Below are 14563 nucleotides of genomic sequence, written 5' to 3' on the forward strand. Positions count from 1 at the left end.
ATGGGTAATTAAGCGTAATAAGTAACTGATGCAAGAGTGGCAGGTAATTATAGTTTAAGATGACACCTGGTTGGTGCACCATACACCGTTATTCTCTTTCTCTCTCTCTCTCTCTCTCTCTCTCTCACACACACACACACACACACACACACACACACACACACACACACACACACACACACACACACACACCTGTCCAACAAACCAACAGTAATTGTGTGGTGTTATTTACGAGGGGCATAAAAACGGGCAGCCTGTGATGACAATTAGAGTGAAGCGGGATCAGAGGGTGTGGGTAAGGGGCCTGGTTCTCGCTGGCAATGTGAGACTTCCTAGCACCTCTTCCTTGGCGATTTATTTTGCATTCTACACCTTAATTATTTCAGTCCGGTGACCTGCATTTTATTTTATCTGCCACCCGAAGATGACTTTGCTAAGTTTAGGGAACAATTTTCGAACTAGGAAGGTTAGTTATAGTTTTCAGTTATTCCTTCACTACAAAGGGTCTGGCTTAAGATGAATCAAGTCGTAGGGAGAAAGTCGTAGGGAGAAAGTCGTAATACAGCAGCCGAATACGTCACAGGATTCATGGGGTTAATATTCATGTTGTGTTACTGATGCAAACTATGTCGATATTAACCGCTTCAGGCCAGCCACGTGTTGTTTTTTATTCTTCTTCCCCGATAATTTTATTCAGCTTAGGGGAGCTAATGGGCAGTGAAGGATTTAATGAACATTGAACCTAATCCTCCAGTTCGAAAGGCCTTTCTAGTTGCATTAAATCGTCAGGAGAGTAGGACTAAAATAAAAAAAAATGTTACCGTACTGATAAGGTTACAAAGATGTCAAAAAAAAAGAAAAAAAAGGAAAAAGAAAACTAAGCTGTAGTATGCAAAATAAATCTGAAGATATGCTACAGAGAACCCCAAGGTAAAGAGACTAATGGTATTTGTACACCGTCATACTGCCTTGCATGTTATATATTACCGACACAGCTGTGATCAATAACGTACAAGACGATACTAATTAAGTTGTAGTAAAGAAAATAAGTCAGTAAGGAAGGCGTGGTACGAAATCTCTCAAACCCCAGACGACAACGGGACGGATTCTACGTGGCACAGAAAGTTCGTAGCGCTTCCTCCTTAGCGATTTACAGTGCTTATTATACCTTAATATTCTCCTGTATGTTACTGATATCCCTTTAATATCCGCACAGTCTACATGAATATAAAAAAAGGATACTGAGGTGTAATGAGCACAATAAATCGCTGAGGAAGAGGTATTACGAAGCCTCTCAAACTACTCAGAACACGATGCTATGGCCCAGGGCTCTGCTGATCGCCTCAGGTCTGTCGTAAATCCTACCACAGCCAGAGTGCCGGCTGTCCAGCGCTGACGGCCACAGTCAAGAATGTGTCCTGGTAATCGAGGCGTCTCTCTCTCTCTCTCTCTCTCTCTCGTTTATTATTCAAAACTGTTCCCAAATGCTATTTTTCACACACCAATGACGGATATTTAAAGACAGTAAAAATAATAAGACATGACAGAACAAAGACAGCTACCTATGTGCACTACTTGGTTCCATTAAAACCCTGGGTGGTGTGATGTCCTTAAATACAGTATGGTGCAGTATCCCCTGGCGGGCGTGGTGAGGTGAGGGCGTTCAGTGGCCGCCCCCGCCCTTGCCCTCGCCCTCACACAGGTGCATGACCTCTCTCCTACCCCCCCTCCCTCCTTCCTCTCTATTTGTCCCTCCTCTTTGTCCTCTGTCCCTTGTGTCTCTGTATAACGTTCTCTCTCTCTCTCTCTCTCTCTCTCTCTCTCTCTCTCTCTCTCAGGGCACGTAAAATTACCAACAATTCCCCGTCGTAAATAATATTCGTTTTTGCAGGAAGACCAAGGCGGTATTCTCGTGTGGTTAAAAGCTTACTAACAACTCTTCCTTACCGATTTATTTCTGATTCTGCTCCGTCATTATATTCTTGTGTTATTTATGTAATTTATATCGATATTACAGAGATGTATGAAGCAAAAAAAAAAAAAAAAAATGATATTAATGGGCAGTTAGGAAAATAAATCGTTAAGGATGAGGTGCTAGGGAGCCTCCTTATTCGACGGGAATACGAGTCCAAGAGACATGGGAAAATTGTTCATTCTTCCTTTACTGTCCTTCCTATAAAATCAAAGTTGTGGTGGGCAATGATCGAAGATTTGACTGTGAATCAAATATTACTTCCTTGTCGTAAGTACGATTCGTTTTTACAGGAAAGACAAGAAATGTATAATTTTCCCACGTTTCTCGTTAATTTTTGTAAACAAAAGTGTTTCTCATATGAGGTTCTGAGGACGACATAAACCTGTATTGCTATTTCCTGATACTGTCAGATGATTTTATTCCCTCAAGAGCAGCCAGTCGTCGCCTAAGGGTTAAACACTGTCTCAACTAACACTGACGCGTCGACATAAATTGTAATTAATACTTCTTTCCTGCTGCCGGTAGATGTTATTCTGACCAGGGCACCAGCAGCCTTGACGGGAACTTTTGTTTGTATTTACGTCAAGCTACTGATACGTATCTATCTATCCATCCATCCATATATCTATCTATCTATCTATATATATATATTACCCAAAGTGCTAAGAGAATAAATAAGAAGGCACAGAGAGGTATAATCTTCGAAATTCTCAGTATAATACCCAAGGGAATGTCATATCCTCCTTTCTCACCTACAACAGAAACTCTGCCGAATAATACGGCAACAGACCCTGACTTACAGCCACATTAGCCACATCAATCTTCGTAACAGTGAAGGAGTTACAGCCTGTGTCATAATCACAACGTGTCTCCACTACTCACCCGACTATATTCAGCCAAGGCAAACCACCCGAGGCCGGGGGGTTAAGGTGTGTGACCAGGACAGGATGGCAGAGTGCGTTAACCTTTACACCTCAGGCTATTATATTGCTATATTGCTCCTAATAACGTCAGATCAGTTTACTGGCCACTGGGAAACCTGCAGAGGTCTGATGGCTGACAAGGAGTGTACGTGTGAGGGGATGAGAAAGAGTGTATGTTAACCCTCTCATGGTCGGAACAACGTTAGTGTTGTATTCCAGCTAACGCCACATGATTAGTGGGCTGAGAGTGTTAATACAGTCACCATTAATTTCATTTGGTCAGAACAACTCTTGTGTATCCTATGCCAGCTAACACCAGACAATTTATTCAGCTGTGAGTGCATCATAACAGCCTATAAGTGCTGACAGTATGAGGTGATGACAAGCCCCTCACCACCACCACCATCACTATCAGATCAGCAGCTACTATATAATTATGTAACCTGGCTGACATAAGGAAAACCTTGATGGTGTGTGTGTGTGTGTGTGTGTGTGTGTGTGTGTGTGTGTGTGTGTGTGTGTGTGTGTGTGTGTGTGTGTGTGTGTGTGTGTGTGTGTGTGTGTGTGTGTGTGTGTGTGTGTGTGTGTGTGTGTGTGTGTGTGTGTGTGTGTGTGTGTGTGTGTGTGTGTGTGTGTGTGTGTGTGTGTGTGTGTGTGTGTGTGTGTGTGTGTGTGTGTGTGTGTGTGTGTGTGTGTGTGTGTGTGTGTGTGTGTGTGTGTGTGTGTGTGTGTGTGTGTGTGTGTGTGTGTGTGTGTGTGTGTGTGTGTGTGTGTGTGTGTGTGTGTGTGTGTGTGTGTGTGTGTGTGTGTGTGTGTGTAAACTCGTCCCCTGTCCAATTACATGCGGCTGGCCCAGAGAACAAGGTGGGGTGGGGAGGGAGAGATAAAGGTGGGGGAGGCTCGTGTTTTGGGACTCCATCTCGTAAGCCTGACGCTTTCCGACACTTCTTTACCGATTTATTTTTGCAAGTTTATCGCTTATCTTTCTCTTGTATGTTATTAATGTCATTTTATATCGACATAAAGTGCATATATAATATACAAGAATATATTAACGTCCCACTGACAAATAAACTGGTAAGGATGAGGTGCTGGGACACTTAGTTAGCCGACGAGAATACGGCCAAGGTGACAAATTATGGAAGGTGTTACGGTAAGTGACGTGGAATGATGGGTCATTACTAAGTAGGGACAGATACGCCTGGAGGTCCTTTTGCAAAGCCCAACCCTCAGAGGATGATGATAAACATATTGGGTTTTAATGCAAAGAAGAGTATCTAATACCTGGCTTCATAAGCAGTGGTATGGACCGACTGAAGAAGATAGTTCCATAGCTAACCAGTTGTGTACCATGAAACAATGACAGTACCGGGAAATTCTTACATCAGACAGCTACACAAAGAAGGGGTGGGAACACCTAGCTAAACAGATGCTGCGTGCCCACCCTTAGGGCGCGTCCGCACGTGCCCCCGAACATATGTTGGCAACACAGCTGGTACATGTATGCAGCAGTATTTAGCAAATATGTTTCAGTGTAGCTTCGAACACTGGCAGCAGAGGCGATGGTGTGTGTCCATACCAGGCAGCTGAGACTTCCATGATGTTGCTAACTTGATCTGGACGCTGCTGTTCCCAACATGTTTGCAGCGTGTTCGTTACTGTGTTGCTCTCATGTTCCCAGCGCTAGCTCGAGCACACGTGTGGACGCGCTCTAACGGGAAAAGAATGAAAATGTACCTGTTCGTCCAGCTTAGTTTTTCAAAACAACTCTCACTGGTGTGTGTTTGCTCATATCTAGTAACTGATACGTCACAACGAGTGACTTGATTGCAGTAATTTCTATACATTAATACTTAAGTACACCAGTAAATCAAAGCTACACCATCAGCACCAACAGACAAACCGCATGAACACTGAAACACGACGGTCAAGAGGAAAACAGGAAAAGTAAACGTCGCAATGTTCACAACTTTCATAAAAACAAAAAATTCCTACTCATGTCAGAAATGTATTAATGGTGAAACATACTGGGAGACAAATAAGGGATTCATCACAACCAGCAGTGAGACACGAAGTCCAACGACAAGAAAACAGCGTCTCCCTCTCCTCTAACACCCAAACATAGAGAAATGTACACCACAATATCAATTCCCTCATGAAAAATAAAAATACTCTTCTCAGAAATGTACTTGTGGTGAGAAATACTGGAAGACAAAAGAGGGACCCGCCACATCCAGCCTTGACAAAACAAAATCTGGGGATAAGAAAACAGCGTCTCACTCCTGCAACAGGCCTGTCTCCCTCTGGCACCTTCAGGGAGTGTGTCTTCACGTGTTCCACGACTCCATCTTGTAATTTGGCTAGAATGGGATAGGCAGGGCAGGACAAGCAACCTCATTCCCGGCCCAGACTAAAACCGCATAACTTGGAAAGATGGTCACGTGTTCTTCACCACTTCAATTAGATGACTTTTCTTTTTCTTCTTTTGATATCAGCAGATAAGTAAACTCTACTCTAGTGAGGGATACCGAACTCAATGGGATAAATACAGTCTGCACTAACCATTTCATTGTTGGAGAGCATTTCCAAGTTGAATAAATTATACAATTTAAATATAATATGCAAATAGGTTCATGAACTACAATATAATGAAAGTTATTATTATCTCAAAACAATTTCATTCAGAATCGTGAACACCCACTAAAAGAAGGGGTTAATGAAGGCTACATAATAACCTTGAGTTCGAAAAATCTATCTTAAAGTGAACAAGACCGTAAGAAAATACCGAAAATAAACAATAAAAAACGTCCTCGGGGTGACGTGATCATGCCGGCGTTAAGGAATAAATAAAGGCTACACCTAACCCCTTCAGGTCGATAAGTGTATCCTATGCTGAAGTAAATAGTGTGAGGATGGCAGGAATAAAACAGCAATGAGGTCCTGGTGCTGAAGGGGGGAGTCTGGGTGAATGAGACGGGCAAGAGAGCATGACGAATTCCGTAACTAAAAGACAAACACTGGAATGTGAAAACTGACGCTGGTGGTTATACACAGCAGCACGCAATCCCTAGCAAGCACGTGTACGCACACACACACACACACACACACACACACACACACACACGGGATTCCTGGAATGATATATTTTTCATCCACTCAGCTTCTAACAGCCTGTCTCTCACGCTCTTCCTCTGCCAATCTCTCTCTCTCTCTCTCTCTCTCTCTCTCTCCTTCCCTTCCCCCAGGTCTCCCCCGAAGCCCAAGAGGGGAGGAGGAGTATTACAGGCGCAGATAAGCCACCCTGCACAACTGAGCTGGTTGGACGGGCTTGGTGTGTGTGTGTGTGGGGGGGGAGGCAGTAATGTTTTAAAACACTTCACGTATTCTCCATTTAGCATCATCCTCGTCATCCCCCTTTCTCATCACAATCACTGTTCTCATTCTTAGCAGCAGCATCACAGTCATATCATCATCATCATCATCATCATCACCTCACAAAATCTCGTGAAAGGGTGAAGTAAAGGTCGTGGCCTCAGGATAATATTAAGTCACCTGCTGGCGTCACCTCCACCCTACCATTGGCAACCTAAGGCGCTTACCACAACTCAGCTCAGCCTAAGACGCCTTACGATACGGATTACCCGGAACTGAGACGGTATACTGGATCAGTGCAAATACCGACTACAGTGTGTTACTGACCCCCTACCCTCCGCTCTCTCTCTCTCTCTCTCTCTCTCTCTCCGAACATATAGACAAGAGCGTGACCTACTGTATGTTTAGTAGAAATTGGATCACGGTGACCTGATTATGGCATCCATGTCTGGCTGCTGAATGGATGCCTGAGAGAGAGAGAGAGAGAGAGAGAATGTGTGTGTGTGTGTGTGTGTGTGTGTGTGTGTGTGTGTGTGTGTGTGTGTGTGTGTGTGTGTGTGTGTGTGTGTGTGTGTGTGTGTGTGTGTGTGTGGTACATATATATCCCATGCTGGGTCTTAAATACATAGGCCATTAAAGGCTCTTAAGTACCATAATCCCCTGTAACACGGTCTATATGTAAACCTTAAGGACTTGTGTGCCGGTCATTAACACCTTCAGCTGGATAAAGTATTTTATGTTTTATTCTTTCTCACCTCAGACGATTTCACTCACCTTCCTACGACAGATTACAAACTGCCTCCCTTAACTTTTTTTTTTTTTACTGACTCTACTAAACTGAATAAAATAATGTGGCAGTAGCAAGAATAAACCACAAAAATACCTCATGTACTGGAAGGGCCAGGCTAAGTACTGCAGCCATTACAGGTTGTGTACAAGAGTAATCCGGCTGTAGCCCGGGTCATATATAAAGCTTAAGTACCGGTACCTGTGTGGCCGTCATTAACAACAGCACCTGAACAACGACAAAACACTGGCCAGCGACACGGACAAGGACCATGATGAAGCCAAGGATATTACCACACCGAAAGGGGTAATGCATGGTTTAAACTCTTTCAGTCCGATTACGTATTTTTTTTAACTTAACTGTATTTTTGTTCTCCAGATAATTTTATTTAGCTAATGAGAATTATCGGACTGGAGGATTTAGAGATAGCATTAACGAACCCTTTTACTACTACAGGACTGTACAAAGCTGGAAAAATCGTCTGGATGTTGCAACAATATAGTAAACCAATAAATCATTGAACTGAAGGAGGTGCCAAGAGTAAGCAAACAACGACGAAAGACTGAAACGCAAGACAAGGATGCTGAGAAAGCCAGGAAGTGAAGGGAAGTGCCAGTTGTGTTAGAGAAAGCCAGCTAAGGAAGGAAGAGCCTCGTCAGGTGGTGGGTGAGGCAGGAAGCAACGGGGAAAGTGAAGAAGTGAGATGACATGTGATGGGAAGTACTCAAGACCAGGACGGAGGCTGGGATCATGGCGCTCATTAAGGAAGTGTAATACCAATCCATTTCTCAGACAGGACGTCTTATTATAACTTATTCTTGCTATTTCCAGACCAGTTTAATCTGCACAGGGGAGACAGATATTACTTTTGTGCTCCTTTAATGCGAGACGTCTTTCTCATGTTGAATAAATTGTCGGGGGGAAGCAAAAACGACCCACATTTCGTCATCGTAGTAAACCTGTTAAATAAATTTCTGATCCTGCACATTAAGTCAAAGAAACACACACACACACACACTCTCTCTCTCACACACACACACACACACACACACACACACACACACACACACACAATCTCATGACGATGACTATAGTGAGAGGAGGAGGCAAATGCGGACAAGGACGAGGACGACGAAGAAGGGAACTGGAGAAGGAACGAGTGAAAGGTAAGAAGAAATAGAAACATGTGGAAGAGAAGGAAAGTAGGTGGAAGATCAGGTGGGGGAAGAAAAAGAAACGGGGGGGGGGGGAAGGAGATGTGGAAGAATGGGAAGAAAAGACAGAAAAGGAGATGAAAGACGGAAAGGAGAATGAAGAAAAGTCGGAAGAAGAGGAATAGCTAGAGGAAGTGAAGAGACGCGTCCCTACACCGCCAACCCTCCCCTCCTACCTTCCAACATCGTTTGCTGTAGAAAGCACGATGTGGAGTGAACTGTGACCGGGAGGGGGGTTGTAAGTGGGGAGTATAAGGAGTGAGGTGGGGGTGATTACCGGGGCAGCATCAGGCCTCAGTGGAGAAAGTGACAGAAATTTTAATGTTCATAATTAACTTCCTCGTTCCCTCAGTTTTTTTTTTTTTTTTTTTCTGGGTGACGCCAAATAACACTATTCAGTTAAGGAGACGCGATTTTCATTATCTCCTTCAGCTCCAGGACGTCATGTTTGCTTCATTTTTACAACCACAAGACTAATTTTAGCTCTGGAGGTATTACTAGACGGAAAAAGCTAAGCAACGCGGGCTGGCGATACCAATGATTAACAACTCAATGACACAGGAAACCACAAAAGGTTAATTTATATTTCCCGTTATTTTTTTACCTGCACAGTAACGAGGACAGGAAGTGAAAGACAGGTAGATAAAGGAAGCAGGAAGGTTGGAAAACAAACGAGGAAGACGCCAAGATGATTACAAGGAGAGGAAACAGTGCTGAAGGAGGCTGAGGAGATGAGGGGGAGGGGGAAGGGCGGTGAAGGAGGGTTGGAGAGATGAAGGTGGTTGATGAGAGAGACAGAGAGAGAGAGAGAGAGAGAGAAGGGGGGTGGGTTACAGAAGAGAGACAAACAGAACAGGCTGGTCAGTATAAGGGTGAGTGGATGGAGATGGGACACCAAATAGGAAGGTTTGATTAAAAGCAGATTAATGTTAGGATGAGTTGAGCTACAGAAAACAGAAGATGTGAACTAAGTGAACATGTAGTTTATCATCAACCTGTTATTTCTGTAAGACATTTAATCGACAGAAAATTAACGGTTAAAAGAAGTTAAAAGAAGAAATAAATCTCCGGCTGAGTGTAAGAAGAACCAACGTACAAATACTGGATTTTTCAGAAGTTAAGAAAGATTGAATATCCCCCTGACTTGAACCGACGTGACAAACTATGTACTGCTGACTCAACCACTGTAGATAGAGACTGGCCCTTTTACCACTGAAAAATACGTCACTTAATATGGTCTTTCAGAAAGCAAACTCTAAGTTGGCCTTTTGGACGTTGGTCTTTCTTGCACTCAGCCAGAGACATTCAAATTTGATTAAAAGTACCAAAATATAATGAAAATTGGGAGATTTGTAGAACAGAAAAAGTGAATTTTAACGTTGAAATTTAGTGTATAACTTTGTCCTTGTAAAACAACATTAATACACTAAATAACAGTAATCTTCCAACGATGACACAAAACAAAGCTGTTTTAGCCCCACCACATCCAGACGATATTAGTCAACTCTGGAGTGGCTTCTGGTCCTCAAAAGGTTAAAAACATTCTCCACTAACTCTCTTGTGAAATAAATTTGATCCGTTTCACTCTTCCTACCGCCAGTAAGGTTTCCTCTGCTTACGAAAAAATCCTTGGAATAAATGAGAAACTTCTGTCGCCTCTTCATCACCACGACCTCATTAAAATAATTATTGTTGCTGCCGACCGACTATTTCATTCACGTCGATACATCTCTCGTACTGAAGGGGTGCACTTATATACAGCAACCTAACCTCATCGCTAACATACTGTAGGTCTCACCTGAGGAAAACTCGTATGACAGCAGAAAAAAAAAAAAAATAGTTCTGTGTATTTCATCCATGTTACCACTAAAAAAAAATTTATTCAGCCTAAGAAAGTATACCATGAATCAAAAGGATTAGACCACATATCCATTTATCCCGAATCTCTTCAGCCCGATATTATACTTCATTCTTAATTCTTCTCCCTGTCAGACGGTTTTATTTAGCCTAAGCAGTGTAGGGGTTCATCAGTACTGTGTCCAACTCCAGTAGCTCGAGAAGGATAAGCTGACAGCATATTATTATCTCATTGCATAAAAAAAAAAGACTACAGTAGATAAGCGGTTCACGGACTGAAGTTGCTATAAGTGTACAAATCGGGATGAGAATGACCTGCAACATCTCCCTTGCAAATAAGAGAACAACAAATTACTGTACGACAACCTGTAACTGATAAGCATTTATCTTTAGTTTAATGTGGATGAAGTGAATGTGGTAAAAAGCTCTTGATAAGGATTCATTATGCCTCTCTCTCTCTCTCTCTCTCTCTCTCTCTCTCTCTCTCTCTCTCTTAAAGATGCTCCGACCCCTCAACCCCTATCAAATGGTTGACTTTCACTACTGCTGCCCTTTGACCCTTAGTTGCCCCCACCCCCACACACTGTACAGCAGGATGAATAAAAGCCTGTGACCCAATAACCAATTAAACACAAGAGACGTCATCGTACTGAAGGGTCTGAGAGAAACAAATGAACCAGAGATACCGGTATATCTTAAGTTACATAAAATCGTACTTAGGTAGCAAATATACTCATTGCTCTTCCAACTGAACTCTCTCTCTCTCTCTCTCTCTCAGCCATAAATCTGCCTACATTCCTTGTCGAGCTATTTGTCAACCTAGTTAATAGCCTCGTCCATCCTCCTTCTCCTCCCCCCCCGTCTCTCTCTCTCTCTCTCTCTCTCCCCACAATCGCACAATAGGCTAGTCACAAGAAGGTAATGACTAACCATAAAAGACTTATAGCTCCGTATCACATATGCGGGAAACGCGCCTGAATTATGTCAGTGTTACTATGCACTGACAACAAAGCTAACAATAATTTACCATCCCAAAAATTAATAAAAAGAGAAGTAAAAATAATGTGCTGGAAATACCTGGCCACAAAAACACCAATATCCACATAAAAGGAAACTGGGGAAAATCAAAGCCAATAAAGAGGTAGAAAGCTATTACAGAAAATTATAGGGGTTGTGTGTGTGTGTGTGTGTGTGTGTGTGTGTGTGTGTGTGTGTGTGTGTGTGTGTGTGTGTGTGTGTGTGTGTGTGTGTGTGTGTGTGTGTGTGTGTGTGTGTGTGTGTGTGTGTGAGAGAGAGAGAGAGAGAGAGAGAGAGAGAGAAATTTATTATTATTATTATTATCATTATTACTACCATGCTACCAATAAATCCTTTCAGTAACTTTAAAGGCATCACCTCACAATGAAATAAAAGTGAAGTGAAATTTCGTGGGATAAAGATTGCATTATACGAAACCTAAGACCCCCTGGGAACAAGGCAGAGAAAGAAAATATAAGTGTGACAAGTTGTAAAGACAGAGGCACAATGGACACTGCCTGAAGAATTACCAGCAATGTAATGGTGACACTGCACCAAAACTGAATCAAATTAGTCTTCCTGGATTACACGCCAAGAAAAACGACCCCTCCCCCCCTTCTCTCTCTCTCTCTCTCTCCAAAGCACGTACAGGAAGCTAATCCTATACAATCATTTCCTTAACTCCTTCAACCGGAGACTTCATTTTAGCCCTACAGTAAATAAAATCGTTGGGCAGATGCAAGTATAAGCTAGAAAATCACCTAATTATACCAAAAAGGTTAATGTTAATACAGTGACATACGTGCATTTATCTTTTTGCTACTTTCAGACTCTTATGCAACTTAGAGACTTGTCGAGCTGGAGGGTTGACATAAAACCTTCATGAATCCCTTCAATACTCACGTCTTTCCCAAGTCGCCTAAAATCGTAAAGAAGTAGCAGGTATAATCTAAACAGACCTCGTTATACATAAAGGATTAATAGTGAATGTTTCTATGCTCTTTCACCCTTTCAGTAAGACAGACCTTTCCTACACTGAATACAATCGTCTGAATGTACAAGACTAATGTTTTAACCGCTTCAGTACGATGGCATACGTTATATAAAGTTTGTTACGCCTACACCATTCTGCCAGCTTAAGGAAAACACTGTAGTTGTGAAAGGGGTAAATAATGACTTATCTGGCCCCTGCAGTTCGGAATGTCCCTTCTTACCTAACTCAAGTCGTCGACAGGTAAAGCGTAGGCAATACAGTCGTCGTAAGGAATTTGTTAACCCCTTCAATCCGATGACGTGGTTTTTATTTTGACGTTCTTTTTCTATTCTTGGTATTTTCAAACGATTTAATTCAGCCTGGGAGAGACTTTCGGGCTGAAGGGATCGGGAACAGCTTTATTTAACGTGCTAAGAATGAGATATTTACTACGTTGAATAAAATCGTCTGCAAGTGGCGAGGGTAAACTGCAAGAAATTACGTCATTGTAGTGAAGTATTAAAGTAGGTCCTCAGACTGAAGGTGTTACATGAGGCAATTTATCAGTATATCCACACTTTCTTTTCCCACACAATTACGCCATATTGCAGTGAAAGGTGCCAAAGTTCAATTAACTTTTTACGCGGCTTTCATGTAGTGCAATCAGAAAATGACGAGGGAAATTAAATGGAGAGAGATTTTCCATGTGATATAAAGCTGACAGGTATATTTTTTATTACCGATACATGAGCTTATTTCAACTCTTAACCCCCTGAAATACTGACGTCTTCCATATTTACGTCTTACCAACTCCAGACGATTTTATTCAGCTTAGTGGAGACGTACCGAACTGTAGGGGTTTAATATGACCTTCATTAACCCCTTCACTACTAAGGTGTCCCCCAAGATGAACAAAATCACCTGACAGTACCAGGAATATTTTACGGTTGCGCGTTGGTGATATACTCGTCATGCCGCCTGGTTCCTTATTATTAGCGATATACCAGTCTGTTTAAACAGTACTTTAACATTTGCAAAACACTCATTTATTAGTGTATGTATTACAAGAGACACAATTTACACTTTAAATTGTTGGCTTTCTTTCTACTGCTCTGTGTCTGTCTATTTAACTTTCTATCTACCTATCTAACTTTCTATCTATTATTATATCTACTAATGAATATACAACGGTCTGCCTATCATTCGTCTGTCTGTCTGTGTCTGCCTGACTATCCGTCTGTCTACCTGTCTATCTATCTATCTCCACCTGTCTTTCTATCTGTCTGTCTATATCTCTTTCCATCTACCTATCAAACCTTCTATCTACAATTATATCTAATTATCTGTATTCAACGGTCTGTCTTTCTATCATTCGTCTGTCTGTCTGTGTCTGCCTGACTATCCGTCTGTCTACCTGTCTATCTACTGCTTAACGTCGGATGCAGTCATGGATGTGCTGCTGGGCCTCAGGGAACGGACCATCATGTCTGACGTATGCCCAGTACCGGACATAGAACACAAAAACATTCCTACACAGTAAAGACCCAACCTTGTTCTAAATGCACCGCTTTCTTTTCTTCCATTCACCCAACACAGTCACACTCTCCGTCAAACAAACTTTTACTCTCCAATCACTCCATAGATTAAAGTAAAAATTATTATAAAAATGAACCAAGCAAGTATAATGAACAATGCAATGAAGTGATAAAAAAAAAATGCGGTATATATTGCAGGCATCATCAGTGTCAACAGGCGGGCGAACACTGATCTGCAAACACGACAGAGAACAAACAGGGACAGGCGTAATAAAACAAACAGGAACCAGAACCACAAAAGAATTATACCACTACCGAATGCATCAAGGATAATATGAAGAAAAAAGACTAAGGAAGAATTATTAAACAGGTATAAATGAATAACTCAGATTATAAGAAGGCTAAAACAGAGCCAACACGAACAAGCCGCGCCAACACACCAATACCAAACCATATACTGTATGAAAGCGCCACTGCCTGTACCGAAGCAGCAGTCTTGGCTGGGCAGCAGTAATATCAATGTGCAAGTTGTGTTTCTGGTGCTGGAGAGGGAAGCCTTCGTGCGGTGGCACCGATATAACCGGACTGCTGCACTACCTGGTTATACAAACGCCCCTCACCTCTCTCCCTGTCCCCTGGATGTGGGATAATGGACAGCAGAAAGGGGGGAACTTTGGCCTGCAGTCTACTGGGTTCGCGTTCACATAAATCTGTGGCTACCAATGCTATTATTACTACTGAGGGAAAAGTGATCTTTTGGGTCTAGGAACACTGATGGAACCTAGACAGAGTGTGACCATATGAGAACATACAGACATGCTGCTGCACCTTTTTATATGTACGCCCCCGGGTGGAATGGAACACACGTCAGAAAGATTGGTCAATGCACACACTACCGTCCCGAAAAAAC

This window comes from Coenobita brevimanus, chromosome 106 (genome assembly GCF_032717465.1).
Source record: "Coenobita brevimanus isolate Jiangsu-jjx chromosome 106, ASM3271746v2, whole genome shotgun sequence".
Lineage (NCBI taxonomy): Eukaryota > Metazoa > Arthropoda > Malacostraca > Decapoda > Coenobitidae > Coenobita > Coenobita brevimanus.